General features: G+C 42.8%; 2 non-coding genes across 2 annotated transcripts; one reads left to right on the top strand and one right to left on the bottom strand.

Moving 5' to 3' along the window:
- Positions 1-9,937: 9,937 nt before the first annotated feature.
- On the bottom strand, positions 9,938-10,012 carry Trnat-ugu. The gene has a single exon. It is a non-coding gene; the product is annotated as a tRNA-Thr (tRNA).
- A 268-nt stretch (positions 10,013-10,280) lies between these two features.
- On the top strand, positions 10,281-10,355 carry Trnat-ugu. The gene has a single exon. It is a non-coding gene; the product is annotated as a tRNA-Thr (tRNA).
- The last annotated feature ends 9,024 nt before the right edge of the window (positions 10,356-19,379 follow it).

The following is a 19,379-nucleotide window of genomic DNA, read 5'->3' on the forward strand; positions in this document are numbered from 1 at the left end:
AATGATGGTGATTGAAATTTCGTAAATAGATCTCGCCGCAAAGAAACCGCCTTTGTTTCAGTGACTGCCACCCGAATTCGCGTATCATATCAGTGACACTCTCACCCCCATTGCGCGATAACACGAAACGAGCTGCCCTTCTTTGCACTTTTTCGATGTCATCCGTCAATCCTACCTGACAAGGATCGCACACCGCGCAGCAATGTTCCAGCAGAGGACGGACAAGTGTAATGTAGGCTGTCTCTTTAGTGGGTTTTTCGCATCTTCTAAGTGTTCCGCCAACAAAGCACAGTCTTTGTTTCGCGTTCCCCACAATATTATCTATGTGGTCTTTCCAATTTAAGTTGCTCGTAATTGTAATTCCTAGGTATTTAGTCGAACTGACAGCCCGTAGATTTGTGCGATTTATCGTATACCCAAAATTTATCGGATTTCTTTTAGTACCCATGTGGATGACCTCTCACTTTTTGTTTAGTGCCAATTGCCACTTTTCGTACCATACAGAAATTCTCTATAGATCATTTTGTAATTGGAATTGATCGTCTAATGATTTTACTAGACGGTAAAATATAGCGTCATCTTCAAACAATCTAACGAGGCTGCTCAGATTATCACCTAGATCATTTATGTAAATCTGGAACAGCAGAGGGCCTATGACACTACCTTGCGGAACGCCAGATATCACTTTTGTTCTACTCGATGATTTACGGTCTATCGCTACGAACTGTGACCTCTCTAAGAGGAAATCGCGAATCCCGTCACACAACTGAGACAATACTCCATATGCACGCAATTTGATTAACAGTCGCTTGTGAGGAACGGTATCAAAAGCCTTTTGGAAATCTAGGAATATGGAATCGATCTGAGAACCCCTGTCGACAGCACTCATTACTTCATGGGAATAAAGAAAAAAGCTGCGTTGCACAAGAACGATATTTTCTGGATCCGTGTTGGTTATGTATCAATAAGTCATTTTCTTCAAGGTGATTCATAATGTTCGAGTACAGTGTATGCTGCAAAATCCTACTGCAAATTGAGGTCAGTGATATGGGTCTGTAATTCAATGGGTTACTCCTATTTCCTTTCTCGAATACTGGTGTGACCTGTGCTACTTTCCAGTCTTTAGGAACAGACCTTTCGTCAAGTGAGCGGTTGTATATGATTGCTAAGAAAGGCGCTATTGTGTCTGCATACTCTGAAAGGAACCTGATTAATATACCATCTGGACTGGAAGACTTGCCTTTCTTAAGGGATTTTAGTTGTTTCACAACACCTAAGATATCTACTTTTATGTCACTCATGCTAACAGCTGTTCTGGTTTCGAATTCTGGAATATTTACTTCGTATTCTTTCGTGAAGAAATTACGGAAAACTGTATGAAAAATGTATTTAGTAATTCCACTTCAGTAACACCATCATCGGTAACATTTCCAACGCTATCGCGCAGTGACGGTATTGACAGTTTTTTGCCACTGGTGTACTTTACAATACGACCCGAATCTCTTTGGGTACGGAGAAAACTTAAAACTTAGCAATTCGTTGATAATGTACCATGTGTAGAAGTATGAAAACGGAATTTCCCTGTAAATGGTGCTAGCCGTCAGTGTATGGCCCCCGCGAGACCAAGTCTGCAGCGCAATGTTTCCTGTAACGGCTGACGAAGAATGTCAGCACACAGTAACCCAAGTTCCATACATCGGCATCTGTTTCAAACCCGTAAACACGTCGAGTTATGTGCCTACGAACTACGACTTGCGGACAGCATTGGTTTCCTGTTATCATTTGAAGAAAACTCAGTGTTTTGAGTGCTTCAAAAAATTCAAAAGCGGTGATTTTGAAGTGAGAAACGACGAGCGCGGGAAACCACCGAAAACTTCGCAAACAACGAATTGCAGGCGTTATTGGATGAAGATGATACACAGACTCAATAGGAAATCGCGGAACAATTGAACGTGATGCAGAAAGCCGATTCTCTTCTGTTGAAAGCTACGGGAAAGGTGCAGAAGGTGGGAAAATGGGTTCCGCATGAACGGGACGAAAGACAGCAAGGAATTCGAAAGACCACTTGCGAAATGCTGGTCGCCAGGTACAAAAGAAAGTCGTTTCTCCATCAAATAGTGACAGGTGATGAAAAATGGATATACTTTGAGAATCCCAAGCGTCGTAACCATGGGTGAATCCAGGCAAACCATCAACATCCAGTGTAAGACCAAGTCGCTTTGGAAAGAAGACAATGCTCTGTGTTTGGTGGAATCAAAGGGGTGTCATCTATTACGGGTTGCTAAAACCTGGTGAAACCGTTAACACTGGTCGCTACCAACAGCAAATGATCCATTTAAATCGAGCATAACGTGAAAAACGACCGGAATATGATAAAAGGCAACACAAAGTCGTTTTGTTCCAAAACGAATCAGAGAAACGCTCTAGGCGTTCAGCTGGGAAATACTAGGGTCTGCGGCTTATTCTCCAGACTTTGCTGCTTCCGATTATCATCTACTTGCATTACTGAGACACGCTTTCGCTGAAGAACGCTTCAAATCGTATGAAAATGTACGAAAATGGATAGATGAATGGTTCGCTTCAAAAGAAGAACTTTTTTTTTTTGCATTGCATTCATAGCCTACGGGAGAGGTGGGAGAAATGTACAAATAGCAAAGCAACGGAGATTATTTTGAATAAAAAATTGTTTATCAGTTTCAAACAACAGGTGTGTAATTATTACAACCAAATTCCCAATGGTGCAATTGAAATACAGAGCAGCTGATCTGTTGACCTGCGTCAACATAACATGCCTTTACCGGCGTTTGAAAACGGACAAATTAACATTAAAATAAAGTTCTTCAGCCTCAATTTTCACCCTATAGCAGTGACTATTTGTAACGCCCTAATAGTGACATGATCCTCGCTTACAACATGATTTTTTAGCAGAGTTTCAAAAAATTAGAACCAGTAGGAACATACTAGCGATTTTAATTTTTTCTAGCATTTCATCACTTATAACTTTTTGAGAAAAGCAGCGAATAGTTGACGGATTATTTGTCTTTTTAATTTAATATTTTGATTCTATGTGTCTTGAATCTGAGGGAGTCAAACTTTTCCAGTGTTTGTTTGATTTTTACATTTATTAAAGGAAATAATAGAAATAAAAAACCGAAAATTATTTTTTTCCAGAAACTGGTTATTTTGAGCGGTGGTAAAACTGGCGCCGAAAAAAAAAACGATATAGTCGAAAAACGGTTGTTTCAGCGATAACCGCCATGCCTGTCACGCGTGTTGCTGATGGAGGCCAAGCGCAACAATATCGTGGTTGAGTGGTAGATGGGAACATACCACAATCTTTATCATTTTTTTTGAGTCATCAGTCTTTACTTTGATGCGGCCCGCCACGAATTCCTCCCATCGTGTCAGAGCAGCACTTGTGACCTACGTCATCAATTATTTGCTGGGTGTATTCCAATCTCTGTACTCTTCTACAGTTTTTACCCTCTTTAGTTTCCTCTAGTACCACGAAACTTACTCTGTGACGTCTAAACAGATGTCCTATTATCCTGTCCCTTCTTCTATCATCTTGACCCTTCTTCTTGTCATCTCCTTTCCTCGGCGATTCTCTGGCGAACCTCCTCATTCATTACCTTATCATTGCACCTAATTTTCAAAATCTTCATGAAACTCTTTGTCATAAAACAGTATATTAGAGCCATAAAAGTTACTGGAATTTAAAATAACAAATTAAAATTTTTTTTAGAAATTGAAGTATTGCCAGTGAATGTATGTCAGTTTCTTTTTAAAGTAGTGTTAGTTGTACATTAACAATGATACAAGCAATATGAATAGGTTTACTGATGAAGAATTGGTCGATATGTGGTTCACTAAATGCGACACAAGGACACGGAACTTCTCTCGGAACTATAGCAACCACATCACAGTAATTTTTCATCTAATGCTTGTTGCATTGCTCTGTGTTTTGTGATCCACGTTTTGGTGAGCACATATTATACGCGTTCTCAATGTCGTGGAGGTATTTTCACAGAGACAAAGTGAATTGGGGCAACAAACGAATAAATTCCAATTACAAAACTTGAGAAATTCAGAAAAAAAACTGTAGACAGCGTTGGCAGAATTCCTTCATAAATGGGCCATTTTTGTCAACTGTTTGCAAAAAAAGTGGCTATCACCAAAAAATACGAAAGTAAAGATTATTTAAATTGTGAAAACTCTTTACTGTTTATGAAACAGAAAATTCTGAGATGTTCGTCACAAATGGCAAATTTTCTTCAGATTTCACTATCGGGAAGGTAAATTACATTTATAGATAAAAGGCGATGTCCTGACTGGCTGACTTATTGATCATCGCCCAGCTCAGACCGCTAAGTATAGAAACTTAAAATTTAGTGTAAAGATGTACCTCTCACACTGTAGGCGTCGTTTAAGGAGGGATATTTCGACATTCCAATCTAAAGAGGGTGAAATAGGGATGGAGCGTTTATTAAAAAATGTCACTATAAAGGCAATTTTGAAGCTAGACCTACAAAAATTGGTATTTGGTTTCTCGCTCAGAAATAAAGAAATGCGTGTTTCAGCATATTGGAAATTTAACCCTATTGGAGTGAAAACGTTGGTGAAAGCTTCTTTTGAAAATATATCTTTATTAAATAACTATTAAAGTATTTTTAAAACTACATCTATGAACACTGGTATTTGACTTCTCGGTTACAAATACACTACTGGCCATTAAAATTGCTACACCAAGAAGAAATGCAGAATGTTAAACGGGTAGTCATTGGACAAATATATTATATTAGAACTGACATGTGATTACATTTTCACGCAATTTGGGTGCATAGATCCTGAGAAATCAGTACCCAGAACAACCACCTCTGGCCGTAATAACGGCCTTGATACGCCTCGAGACGTGTAACCAATGGCAACCCATACCATCACACCGGGTGATACGCCAGGCGATGGCGAATACATACTTCCAATGTGTGTTCACCGCGATGTCGCCAAACACGGATGCGACCATCATGATGCTGTAAAGAGAACCTGGATTCATCCGAAAAAATGACGTTTTGCCATTCGTACGCCCGGGTTCGTCTGTGACTACACCATCGCAGGCGCTCCTGTCTGTGATGCAGCTTAAAGGGTAAGCGCACCCATGGTCTCCGAGCTGATAGTCCATGCTGCTGCAAACGTCGTCGAACTGTTCGTGCAGACGGTTTTTGTCTTGCAAACGTCCCCATGTGTTGACTCAGGGATCGAGACGTGGCTGCACGATCCGTTACAGCCATGCGGATAAGATGCCTGTCATCTCGACTGTTAGTGATACGAGGCCATTGGGATCCAGCACGGCATTCCGTATTACCCTCCTGAACCCACCGATTGCATATTCTGCTAACAGTCATTGGATCTCGACCAACGCGAGCAGCAATGTCGCGATACGATAAACCGCAATCGCGATAGGCTACAATCCGATCTTTATCAAAGTCGGAAACGTGATGGTACGCATTTCTCCTCTTTACACGAGGCATCACAACAGCGTTTCACCAGGCAACTTCGGTCAACTGCTGTTTCTGTATGAGAAATCGGTAGGAAACTTTCCTCGTGTCAGCACGTTGCAGGTGTCGCCACCGGTGCCAACCTTGTGTGAATGTTCTGAAAAGCTAATCATTTGCATATCACAGCACCTACTTCCTGTCTGTTAAATTTGGCGTCTGTAGCACGTCAACTTCGTGGAGTAGCAATTTTAATGGCCAGTAGTGTAAAAAATATGTGTTTCAGTGTTTTTGGAAATTGAACTGCTAAAAGAGTGAAATAGAGGAAGGGATTTTTTTTTAAATATTTTATTATGAAAACGTATTTCAAGCTACATCTATGAAAATGTAGATTTGTTTCTCAGTTAGAAATTAAAAAATTCGTGTGTCACTGTTTTTGAAAATTCAGCCCCTACGGGGGTGAAACAGGAGATGGAAATATTTCATTGCGCAAGCATTGTTGAAGCTAAATCTACGAAAATTTGTATTTGGCTTCTCTGTTATCTCACTGTTTTGGAAATTTAACCCGTAAAGGGTATGAAACATTTTATGAAAGTATTTCGTTGCGAAAGCATTTTTAAAGCTAAATCTTTGAAAACTTGTGTTTGGCTTCTTGGTTAGAGAGGAAAACAAAAATGTTTTACTATTTCGGAAATTCAACCCCTAAGGGGGTGACATAAGGTCAGATTGATTCACTGACTGTAATCGCCCAGTACAAACCGCGAAGGTTATAAGTGAGTGTGTGGATCTTATTCTGTAGGTATCGTTTAAGAAGGGGTTGTCCGAAATTCCACTCCTAAGGAGGTGAAATAGGGAATTAATGGGTTTATGAAAGTATGTCGCTATTAAGGAAATTTTGAAGTTAGAACTACGCAAACCGGTATTTGGTTTCTCAGTCAGAAAATAAAAAATACGTGTGTCAGCATTTTAGGAAATTCAACTACTAAGGGTGCAAAATAGTGGGTGAATTTTTTTTAAATAAATAATTACTAAAGAAGTACTGAAGGATTTTTAATGCTACATCTATGACAACTGGTATTTGATTTCTCAGTCAGAAATTAAAAAAAAAAGTGTTTCAGTGTTTCTGGAAATTCACTCCCTAGAGGAGTTCAATAGGGCGTGGAAACCTTTAAGAAAATATTTCGTTACATTAAAAAAAATTAAAGGCGACTTTATGAAAATTGGTATTTCACTTCTCGGTTAGATGCAAAGAAATTTTGGTTAGGGTATGAAATTTGCTATGGAACTTTCTCCAGAAGAACGCACAAGACACGATTAACAAAAACTTTCGACTCCAGCTACCAGAATCGCTCTTCGGTCAGAAATACATTCGCTAAAGGCCATGCTTATATGACCTTAATTAGCGTGAAAAGCTTAGAAGGTGCTGCAATTTGTAAACGACATAAAAATTCGATCAACTAAAAAAAAAAAAATCTCTGCACGCCATACAGTCTATGGGAACGAAGAACGGATGCTAAGCTAGTATACCTATATATGTCATGCATATAGAGTAAATCCTCATCAGCGATGTTTAGGAACCAAAAACTTTCCTCTTAGATAGCTGTTCGAAGATAAGAAATCTCAACTCTCTGTCTCTACGGAGCCGACAAGCACTTGTTTCACGCTCTTTTTTTCCTAACTGTTATTGAGATTCTGGCGTTATTAAATGGCAGCACTATTTTCTGTCATTCTAAGCGGAATGTTGTACCTCCTAGCTGCTTTTCTTCTGCTTATTTCTGTACCACTCATCGCAGTTCACGGAGACAAAGTCCAGAGAAATAGTGTCATAACTTTGATACCTGTTCTCCCATTATCCTAATGAGTCTTTGCATTTTAACACGCGAAAAAAGCGCGGAATCTGAGGAAAAGGCACGCAAAAAGTTTTAAAAAATTATGAAGCGTTCCCGTCAACAATAACAGGTGATACTAGACCTAAATGCAACATAATATTTATAAGTGATTCTGTAAGAAAATTAAAGGTAAAGAAGGGAGTTATATGAACTATTAATCAAATAAGCAAATTTTATTCAGAAGTGCGTAAATGATGAGGACAAAACACTTTTGTAGACGACCAAAAATTCATCTCCTTCAAGACATAAGAAAAAGCGCCAACAGAATGCGGTGCAAACACTGAAACATTTATTGATTGGTTCAGAAACTAACAGAAACACATTCCGCGTCCGTAAGTTCCTTAGTCGACGCTGGTAAAATTTCGATACTTTCTAGAAGGGGGACACCCGATCGTGGCGGTAGTATGTGCGCGGAAAGCCAGGTGCGTTTCCAAGGAAGCGAGCCACGGCGGCTAGAACACGGTGGAGTGAAAGCGGAACAAACCGCGGCTTGCTTCTTGAAATTAAGAGGAAGACTCCGCAGTCGTAAAGTTTGTGCATCGTAACTGTTCTCTCTCGTTTCGCTACTGCATTAAAGAAAGTGAATGTGTACCTACATACCCACAGGAGCAAGCCGACCCCGAGAATAGCTTCTTGCAGCAGGACAGGAGTGGCAAGAGAAAGCCATTGCACGCGTAGCGAATGGAACTGACTTGCATATCGGAGTCATAGAAGAGGCGGGTTCCATGAACCCGGGGAAGCCCTGCATTCAGGCATGCTGGCCCTTCCCAGACCTGCCTCAACATCCAGCGCTTTGTGTTCGCGGCTCTTTACGCGCCGCAGGGAGTTTACCGTCGATAGACGTACGTGGCGCTGGGTCCACATATCACAGCAGAACACTGACAAACTGCAGTTACAAAAGGTATCACGAAGTTTCAGTTATCACACCGAAAAAATCTAATTACGTAATAAACACAATAAACAAAATGATCAGATGCGCAATTCAAAAATAACGTAGCATGGAAATAAACTTCTCGCAGATAACGTTAGAAAACCAAACAGTCAGCATAAATTTGAAATTTAACGAAACAAAAAAATGGCTCTGAGCACTATGGGACTTAACATCTGTGGTCATCAGTCCCCTAGAACTTATAACTACTTGTTGTTGTTGTGGTCTTCAGACCTGAGACTGGTTTGATGCAGCTCTCCATGCTACTCTATCCTGTGCAAGCTTCGTCATCTCCCAGTACCTACTGCAGCCTACACCCTTCTGAATCTGCCTGGTGTATTCATCTCTTGGTCTCCTTCTACGATTTTTACCCTCCACGCTTCCCTCCAATACTAAATTGGTGATCCCTTGATGCCTCAGAACATGTCCTACCAACCGATCCCTTCTTCTGGTTAAGTTGTGCCACAAACTTCTCTTCTCCCCAATCCTATTCAATACCTCCTCATTAGTTATATGATCTACTCATCTAATCTTCAGCATTCTTCTGTAGCACCACATTCTGAAAGCTTCTATTCTCTTCTTGTCCACACTAGTTATCGTCCATGTTTCACTTCCATGCATGGCTACGCTCCATACAAATACTTTCAGAAACGACTTCCTGACACTTAAATCAATACTCGAAGTTAACAAATTTCTCTTCTTGAGAAACGCTTTTCTTTCCATTGCCAGTCTACATTTTATATCCTCTCTACTTCGACCATCATCAGTTACTTTGCTCCCCAAATAGCAAAACTCCTTTACTACTTTATGTGTCTCATTTCCTAATCTAATTCCCTCAGCATCACCTGACTTAATTCGACTACATTCCATTATCCTCGTTTTGCTTTTGTTGATGTTCATCTTATACTCTCCTTTCATGACACTGTCCATTCCGTTCAACTGCTCTTCCAAGTCCTTTGCTGTCTCTGACAGAATTACAATGTCATTGGCGAACCTCAAGACTTATTAAACTGATTAAACCTAACTAACCTAAGGACAGCACACACACCCATGCCCGAGGCAGGATTCGAACGTGCGACCGTAGCGGTCACGCGGTTCCAGACTGAAGCGCCTAGAACCGCACGGCCACACCGGCTGGCTGTAATGAAACCTAAAACAGCTGCCACAATCATAAATCTGACTACAAATTAGCTACAATCACAGATACAAGCAGCACTCAGGTACTTTCCTCATACACTAAAGAGCCAAAGGAACTGGTACACCTGCCTGACATCGTGTAGGGCCCTTGCGAGCGTGCAGAAGTGCCGCAGCGCGTCACAAGGACTCGACTAACGTCTGAAGGGAACTGACGCCATGAATCCTGCAGGGTTGTCCATAAACCAGTAAGAATAAGAGAGGATGGAGATCTCTTCTGAACAGCACGTTGCAAGGCATCCCAGATATGCTCAATAATGTTCATGTTTGGGGAATTTGGTGGGCGTGTGGTGTGTCGCATTGTCCTGCTGGAATCCTCCAAGTACGTCGGAATGCATAATGGACATCAATGAATGCAAAATTAGGATTATATTAGTACCTTCAACTGCTGACGGGTGTTGATATATATACATACGGGGACAGGTGAAAATGTGTGCCCCGACCGGAACTCGAACCCGGGATCTCCTGCTTACATGGCAGACGCTCTATCCATCTGAGCCACCGAGGGCAAAGAAGATAGGGCGACTGCAGGGATTATCTCGCGCACGCCTCTCGCGGGACCCACATTCTCACCTTGTATGTCCACACACTGCATTCGAAATGTCCCAACCCAACACACTCATTACTCGTGGAAGACATTCTTACCAAGTCCCGTAAGAGTTCGGGGAATATGTGTGCATCTGCACAGAAGAAGAAGGTCATGGCCGGTATTGCCAGAACTATATACTTATATGGATATGGTGTCTGTTCTTTCGGTCATATCGCCCTATCCTCTGTGCCCTCGGTGGCTCAGATGGATAGAGCGTCTGCCATGTAAGCAGGAGATCCCAGGTTCGAGTCCCGGTCGGGGCACACATTTTCACCTGTCCCCGTTCATATATATCAAAGCCCGTCAGCAGCTGAAGGTATTAATATAATTCTAAATTCGTTCTAGACAGCTGCAGGTCATCAATGATGTCCGAAAGAACAGACACCATATCCATATGAATGAATGCAGGTGATCAGACAGGATTCTTAAGCACGTGTCACGTGTCAGAGTCGTATCTAGATGTATCAGCGTTCCCGTATAGCGCCAACTGCACGCGCCCACACCATTACAGAGCCTACACAAGTCCCCTGCTGACATGGAGGGTCTATGGATTCATCCGCTCGATACAATTTGAAACGAGAGTCATCCGACCAGGCAACATGTTTCCAGTCATCAACAGTCCAATGTCGGTGATGACGGGCCCAGGCGAAGCGTAAAGCTTTGTGTGGTGCAGTCATCAAGGGTGCACGAGTGGGTTCTTGGCTCCGAAAGCCCATATCGATGATATTTCGTTGAATGGTTCGCACTTCGACACTTGTTGATGGCCCAGCATTGAAATCTGCAGCAATTTGCGAAATGGTTGCACTTCTGTCACGTTGAACGATTCTCTTCAGTCGTCGTTGGTCCCGTTCTTAAAGGATCTTTTTCCGGCCGCAGCGATGTCGGAGATTTGATGTTTTACCGGATCACTGATATTCATGGCTGACTCGTGAAATGTTCTTACGGGAAAATCCGCACTTCACCGCTATCTCGGAGAAGCTGTGTCCCATCACTCGTGCACCGACTATAACAACACGTTCAGACTAACTTAAATCTTGGTTATCTGCCATTGTAGTAGCAGTAAACGATCTAACAACTGCGTCACACTTATTGTCTTATAGGCGTTGCCGGCCGCAGCGACGTACTCTGCCTGTTTACATATCTCTGTGTTTGAAACCGCATGCCTGTACCAGTTTTTTGGCGCTTCAGTGTAGATAGAGCACAGTACTACTCAACATAGAAAGAAATCACGTAATTGCGTAAACAGGAACAAACATCGGATGCAGCAATAACCTAGTCACAAAATTAAGCATAAAATGAAAGAAACAAACAAACAAATACGGTCAATAAACACAACACGCACACACACACACACACACACACACACACACACACACACACACACACACACACACACACAGTCACAAACAACAACACAACAAAACCGCATAGAAACAAACACGCACAGTGATAGAAGAACACCGACACAAAGCACACATGTCAAAGTGGTTCACAATGACCCACAAGCGCAAACGCACAAATAAGCGAGGCATGTCATCGACAGTTCCTGTCTCTCTGTATCTGCTACATGTCCGAACAACCTCGCTTTGGTTCTGTCCGAGGCACCTGGACACTTCCCTCGTTTAGAGCCCTTCCTGGCACAAAGTAACAATGCGGACGCGATCGAACCGCGGTATTGATCGTCTAGGCATGGTTGAACTGCAGACAACACGAACCGTGTACCTCTTTCCTGGTGGATTGACTGGAACTGATCGGCTGTCGGACCCCCTCCGTCTAATAGGCGCTGCTCAAGCATGGTTGTTTACATCTTCGGACGGGTTTAGTGACATCTTTGAACAGTCAAAGGGGCTGTGTCTGTGATACAACAGCCACAGTCAAAGTCTATCTTCAGGAATTCTGGGAACCGGGATGATGCAAAACTTTTTTGATGTGTGTATGTTTTGATTACTGATCTACAACTCGAACGTTAACGCATCCAAGAGATGTATCTTAAATGGACATCACGTTTTGTAGCTGTTGTCTTCAGTCAGAAGACTGGTTTAATCCGGCAAGAATCTTCATATCTGTGTAACTCCTACAACATACATCCGTTTGAACCTGCCTACTGTAATCTGTAATCAAACCTAGGCCTCCCTTTACAGTTTCTACCCCCACACTTCCCTCCATTACCAAATCAGCTACTCGTTCACGCCTTACGATGTGTCCCATCTACTTACCAAATTTCAGTATTTACTATGCTCTTTTTGTTTGAACTGTTTGTCATGTTCGTTTACAATGCTACATCACACGAATACCTTCATAGAATACTTCTTAACTTTGAAATTTCTATTCAATACTTTCACTTTTCTATTTTTATGTTATTATCACTCCTTATTTTATATCCTATTTATTTCAGTCATTCTCAGTTGTTTTTCTGGCCAAATTAAAAAACTCATCTACTGCTTTTAGCGTCTCGTTTCCAGGTCTGCTTCCTTCATCATCGCCTGATTTAATTCGACTACATTCCATTTTTTACTTTTGTTAATATTAATCTTAAAAGTTCTTTTCAAGACAGTATCAATTTCGTTCAACTGCTCTTCCAAATCGTTTCCCATCCCTGACAGAATTACAACATCACCAGGAAAATTCAAAGTTTTATTTCTCCTCCCTGAACTTAAATTGCCTTTCCAAGTTCGTCCGTGGTTTCCTTCACAAACTGCTGAATGTACAGATTGATTAATGTTGGGGATAGCTAAAATCCCGTCTCACACCTTTTTTAATTACTGCCTCCCATTCATGTCCGGTTTCTGTTTCCTTCAAAATTTCAAAGACCATTTCCATTCCACAATGTCAAAAGCTCTCTCTGAATCTACATATGCTATAAACCAACGTTTGCCTTGCTTCAGTCTGATATCTACTGTCACGCTGGAGGCTCAATAAGAACACAGCCTAAGGAAACAGTGCAGAACAAGTTTATTAGTAAGCATATGAAATCTGACCTCCTCCTTGGAGTAAATTTTTACATTGACTACACGTGGTTAAGACAGTGTTCACTTGAATGACACAATAACTGTTTGTTGGTCTGAGAGCCCCAGGAAATACCAAAGTTAAATTCTGAGCTCAATTTGGAATGAAAAAGTTAAGAACATGAAGCACTACAATGGCCAATACCTAAGACCACGCATGTTTCTGTCGCAGAGGCCATGGCTGAGCAAAGCCTGGTGATGGCACCAGTTGATCCACACAGAGGATGTTGCTCACTGGACTACAGTGTCGAAGATCCTGATGATTCCCTAGCTAGATTGACCACTACTCCAGTTGGTGTCTGACCCAAAGGCCTCGTTAGGAATGAAAAGGCCTGCCACTGCTGCGGTGCCAGCCTAAATACAATGAAGGTGCCAGACTACAGCCAGGTATATTTGCGGCCACGTGACGCCGCAGGCGCAAGTAGGTCCGTGTGTCCAGCGATATCTTGTGGCGATCACGTTGTCGCCTAATGGCCCACTGAATGTGTGAAACCTTCTAGTCATTGTCTGCTTTGCTGTGAAGGCCCCTCGCTTAACTCTGATGTATCACTGGTTGCTGAATGCCAGGGGAAGTGGCTCCAATATAGCGCAGTCCTCTCACTGATGGGTGATAGGGTGTGGCACATCCTGAAGCCCCGGGAAGCTACTGTCTTCCTGGTGGCGACCTGCAGCCCCAGAGGGCTGCTGTGTATATACGCTGGTGCCTGAGTTGTGGGAGGACTTACCTCATCGACATCCAGAAACCACACGACGTGCTGTGGTGGTGGCTGTTGGTGTGCTGTGATGGTGCCCCTGGTTGATATGTTTGTGGCACCTGGAGCCATCCTGGAGTTTCCCAAACTGCCTGCTGCACCAAATGCTGGTGGAATTTTGAAGGAGACAAGCTCCTAGACCTCATCCAGAAGAGAGTATCAATGATGGTTCAATCACCAGCAAGGGAGGGTGAAGGACAGTCAGGTGAATAATCAGCGGTTGGTATCGATGTGGCCTCCCATGCAGTTCTTCGTCCGGATTAGAGCCATCCTGTGGGGAGGAGTGGTAGAAGGCCAAGAACAATCTGAGTGTCTCATCCGACACATGATGCTGGTGCAATTTGAGCATTTGCGTGTTTAATGTGCGTACAAATATATTTGTGAAACCGATGGATATATAGATGGATGCTATGTGCACCCAGGTGATGCCATTTTGTGAAGAAGAAGTGTCAAATTCGGTGGATGTAAACTGGGGCCCATTATTTCTCACTATAGTTTCTGAGAGCTCTTCGGTGACAAAATTGCGATCCAGTGCTTACATTCTTTTCGCTGAGGATGTTGATGACTTCCTAGACACATACAGGAAACCACAGCCTGCATGAATGACAGTTAATCAGGAGTATCCCAAAAAAGGGCTTGCAAAATCTAAATGGTAGTGAGACCATGGTGATGATGTGTCCAGCCAGAGACGCTGAGCTAAAATCTACCGATTTACTCTGACAATTGATGCATGCTGCAAGAATTTTAGCAATATCGTTGTCAATAACTTTCCAATATACATGTTGGCGAACCAGTCGTTTGGTCATGTCTATTCCTCAATGACCTTCATGGATGAGTGTCAGGTTGCGTTATCTAAATGCTTATGGAATCACCACTTAGATGTGAGCATTGACCCTCTAAAGCAATAGGATGCCATTGAGAGTTGACAGTTTATTTCGACGATATCAGTAGTCTTGCACTTCTGTATGATCCAGTTGTCTGCGGTCTGCTAGGCAATCATGGTCTCCAATCAAAGTACTTCCCACATGACTGGGTTGTCTAAAGACCGCTGGTGTTCCGTCACCTGAAAAAAATTTGTTAAAAGTGTGCCGCGTCAACAAAGTGAAAGAACGACAGAGAAAAAAAGTTGTGTGTTAGTCTAAAAGCGCAGATTACCCACAGTTGTAAATAAATTTGAAACTACAGAAAGTGAAAGAATGCTGAAGTTTAGTTAATATTGTCTATGAAAAAATGAATGTAACTACGTGTTATCTATGAATGGTAACAGTCCAGAGAGGTCATTCTATAAAATCTTTGACAATGAATTATGCCACTGATGCTAAAGGAAAATGGTCTTAATTCTTTTGCTTTTGTTCTGGACGCGAAAAATCTATGGACGTATTTTGTTGTAGATGGCGATGCACGTATGTATGTATTGAACGTAATTATGTGTTCTTTCATTTCATTTTCCTCCATGTGAGATATTTAAGAAGATAATAATATAAGATATCTGGTACCGGTACAGAGATTCTTTTAGCCATATGCCTTTCGTGTCGTAATGGCGCAGAGGGAGCAATTACGTTAAAGTTGGAAACATTGATTATTTATGAGATTCACTCGACAAGATAAGCAGAGTAATTAACTTTAAACAGTTTTGCTTAATATATGACAACCATTTCATTTAAGCCAGGCTGATTGCAGTTTAACTTTAAGTGAGGATAAATTTCATAGCTCTAGCCTGTATCAGCAACATCTTTGCTCAACAAGAGTGAGATAACAGGTTTCATTAAAAAGGTGAAATTAATTTAAATTAAGTTACTGAATAACATTATACCCTAGAATCCAGGTTAGAAAAGGATTTTACTGTTATCATTGCAACAATATAGCTAATTTGGTAGTTGTATCGTCTCTCTCAATAACATTGTTTGATAGCAGGCAATGTTTATACATGTTTTTTGACAATCTGTGTGCATGGTATATTAAGAAGCGAACTTTTGCAAAGCACTAATTCAGTCTGTTTTAGTCCTCGTAGCACATTTCTTAGTTGCATAAAACTAGCCGTTCATACAAACGTGCGGAAACTCATACGAAAAATTATCGACACAAATAAGAAGAGGGACGATATACACTCCTGGAAATGGAAAAAAGAACACATTGACACCGGTGTGTCAGACCCACCATACTTGCTGCGGACACTGCGAGAGGGCTGTACAAGCAATGATCACACGCACGACACAGCGGACACACCAGGAACCGCGGTGTTGGCCGTCGAATGGCGCTAGCTGCGCAGCATTTGTGCACCGCCGCCGTCAGTGTCAGCCAGTTTGCCGTGGCATACGGAGCTCCATTGCAGTCTTTAACACTGGTAGCATGCCGCGACAGCGTGGACGTGAACCGTATGTGCAGTTGACGGACTTTGAGCGAGGGCATATAGTGGGCATGCGGGAGGCCGGGTGGACGTACCGCCGAATTGCTCAACACGTGGGGCGTGAGGTCTCCACAGTACATCGATGTTGTCGCCAGTGGTCGGCGGAAGGTGCACGTGCCCGTCAACCTGGGACCGGACCGCAGCGACGCACGGATGCACGCCAAGACCGTAGGATCCTACGCAGTGCCGTAGGGGACCGCACCGCCACTTCCCAGCAAATTAGGGACACTGTTGCTCTTGGGGTATCGGCGAGGACCATTCGCAACCGTCTCCATGAAGCTGGGCTACGGTCCCGCACACCATTAGGCCGTCTTCCACTCACGCCCCAACATCGTGCAGCCCACCTCCAGTGGTGTCGCGACAGGCGTGAATGGAGGGACGAATGGAGACGTGTCGTCTTCAGCAATGAGAGTCGCTTCTGCCTTGGTGCCAATGATGGTCGTATGCGTGTTTGGCGCCATGCAGGTGAGCGCCACAATCAGGACTGCATACGACCGAGGCACACAGGGCCAACACCCGGCATCATGGTGTGGGGAGCGATCTCCTACACTGGCCGTACACCACTGGTGATCGTCGAGGGGACACTGAATAGTGCACGGTACATCCAAACCGTCATCGAACCCATCGTTCTACCATTCCTAGACCGGCAAGGGAACTTGCTGTTCCAACAGGACAATGCACGTCCGCATGTATCCCGTGCCACCCAACGTGCTCTAGAAGGTGTACGTCAACTACCCTGGCCAGCAAGATCTCCGGATCTGTCCCCCATTGAGCATGTTTGGGACTGGATGAAGCATCGTCTCACGCGGTCTGCACGTCCAGCACGAACGCTGGTCCAACTGAGGCGTCAGGTGGAAATGGCATGGCAAGCCGTTCCACAGGACTACATCCAGCATCTCTACGATCGTCTCCATGGGAGAATAGCAGCCTGCATTGCTGCGAAAGGTGGATATACACTGTACTAGTGCCGACATTGTGCATGCTCTGTTGCCTGTGTCTATGTGCCTGTGGTTCTGTCAGTGTGATCATGTGATGTATCTGACCCCAGGAATGTGTCAATAAAGTTTCCCCTTCCTGGGACAATGAATTCACGGTGTTCTTATTTCAATTTCCAGGAGTGTAGATAGCGATGACTGTTGAATACAAGGGGAAGTTGGTCACTACTTCTTCTGCTTTGGTATCCATATAGAAACAGACTCCAGGCACTGAACTCCAGGTCTTTTGAGAGGATGTAGGTGTCGGCACGTTACGCCACGGACCCAAACTGTATGTTGTAGATGTATGTATCCTGACAGGAGCTAAGCCCATCGTTGGAGACAACGCTCTGTTCCGAGTGAAATGTTGGAGCTGGCTTTAAACAGCGGCAAAAGAGGTTTGTGACCAGTTAATAGAGTAAAATGTCTGCCAGACATGTTACTATGGAACTTCTTCTGGGCGAAGATAGCAGCCAGGGCATCCTTCTTTATTTGGATGTAATTACTCGTACATTGCATATATTATTTTCTTAGAAACACACACACAATACGATTTTCGGTCCTATCATCGTCATGGGACATAATATAATGCATCAGCACTATCGCGAGTGGTCGCCTTTCAATTTGGCTATCTGTGCACGTTGCTAATACGCCCTTCCGCAAGTTAATTTAGTTCTAAAAATTCATTTCACGGCTCTTACATGGGGGTCATCGGTACAATGTTAAGCTCCAACTTCCCTCTCTCACTTCAGATCTCATTTCGAGTCACCGTTCGGCATAAGAGGAGAAATGCAATCCGAGGCGTCTACAAGGTTAATCACACTGAGTAACTCTTGCGGAGACAAGCCTACGCTGGGAACTTGGGAACTCGTCATTGCTCGGCGAAGGACGACACTGAATCACTAGACCAGAGAGCCTCAGTGTGAGGAAATGGAGGACCGCGAACCGCAGTGTCCCTTATCTCTCCGTCAACAACGCACGAGCTGGGGAATTGCCACGGGAAATTATTCACCAAGGAACATTCCAGCCTACAAACTGGGTTCGTCGTACCGTGAATCTCCGTGGATATGAGTCTGTGATCAATAGGACACAGGTGGTTATACTAGAAGGTTAATATTCAAATATTCAACATAAATGAAAGTAAGATGGGATGTGACACAAGGAAATGTAATAGGATACCTAACGCTATACACAGAAAATTTGTCAAATAAGCAGGACTAGCAAACTGTTTGCTGAAGATGTTGCTGCTAAAGGAAAGTTCGTTGTTGGACGACCACAAGGAAATGAAGAAAAACCTTGGACAAACTTTTTCAATTTGCTTTACTGAATAGCAGCTCTCTTTAAATGTGGATATAAATCGAAGAAAATTTCTATAAGAACTAAGTCGATGGTATCCGAGTTCAGGATTACTGGCGAACATCTGGAGCATGTCGCATTGTTTAAATGATTAGAGGCAATATTAAGAAGTGACTGTATTACGCTCTACGGAACTCTGAAGTTATCGTGGGTTAAATGGAGTTTTGTACTCAAGGTGTCCTGCAGCCCCCATGTAATGGAGGAATGACAACTAGATGTCTCGAGAATTCGACCCGCCAGTATAAAAGGCAGCGGGAAGTAAACATGCAACCTTTTCTGTGCAGGCTGCTCTGAGCAAAAGTATCCAGACATCTATTTCTAGACATTAGTATGGGGGTCTGTCCAGCCCCCTGCTTTTATGACGGCTGAACTCTGCTGGGGACACTTCAAATGACTTGTATGAACGTCTATAAAAAACCATTCAACAGCCAAGATCGCATAAGATATTTCTTTATTTAAGACTGAAACATCCCCTTAGAAAAATTAAGAATGACTGTGCTGGTAAACCTCTTACTTTATTTGATTTTCAAACAGCTGAGCAAAACTGAACGTACTCAGACATTTCTCTCTTTACTTATTCTGATCAACACTAAACTGACACACAATATTTTTAGCGCAACGCAATCTGACTTTCAATAATCCCTACAAAAGAATCGCCCTAACTAACAATAACCTATACCTTTCATGAATCACTTATCTCACAAAAATCTTCGTTACTCGAACTACTGCAATACAGCGAGCGCCAATACTGTCAGCTAAATAAAATATTCAAACTACTGAGGGCACTAACTAC

The sequence above is a fragment of the Schistocerca americana genome, chromosome 6, assembly GCF_021461395.2.
Source record: "Schistocerca americana isolate TAMUIC-IGC-003095 chromosome 6, iqSchAmer2.1, whole genome shotgun sequence".
NCBI lineage: Eukaryota > Metazoa > Arthropoda > Insecta > Orthoptera > Acrididae > Schistocerca > Schistocerca americana.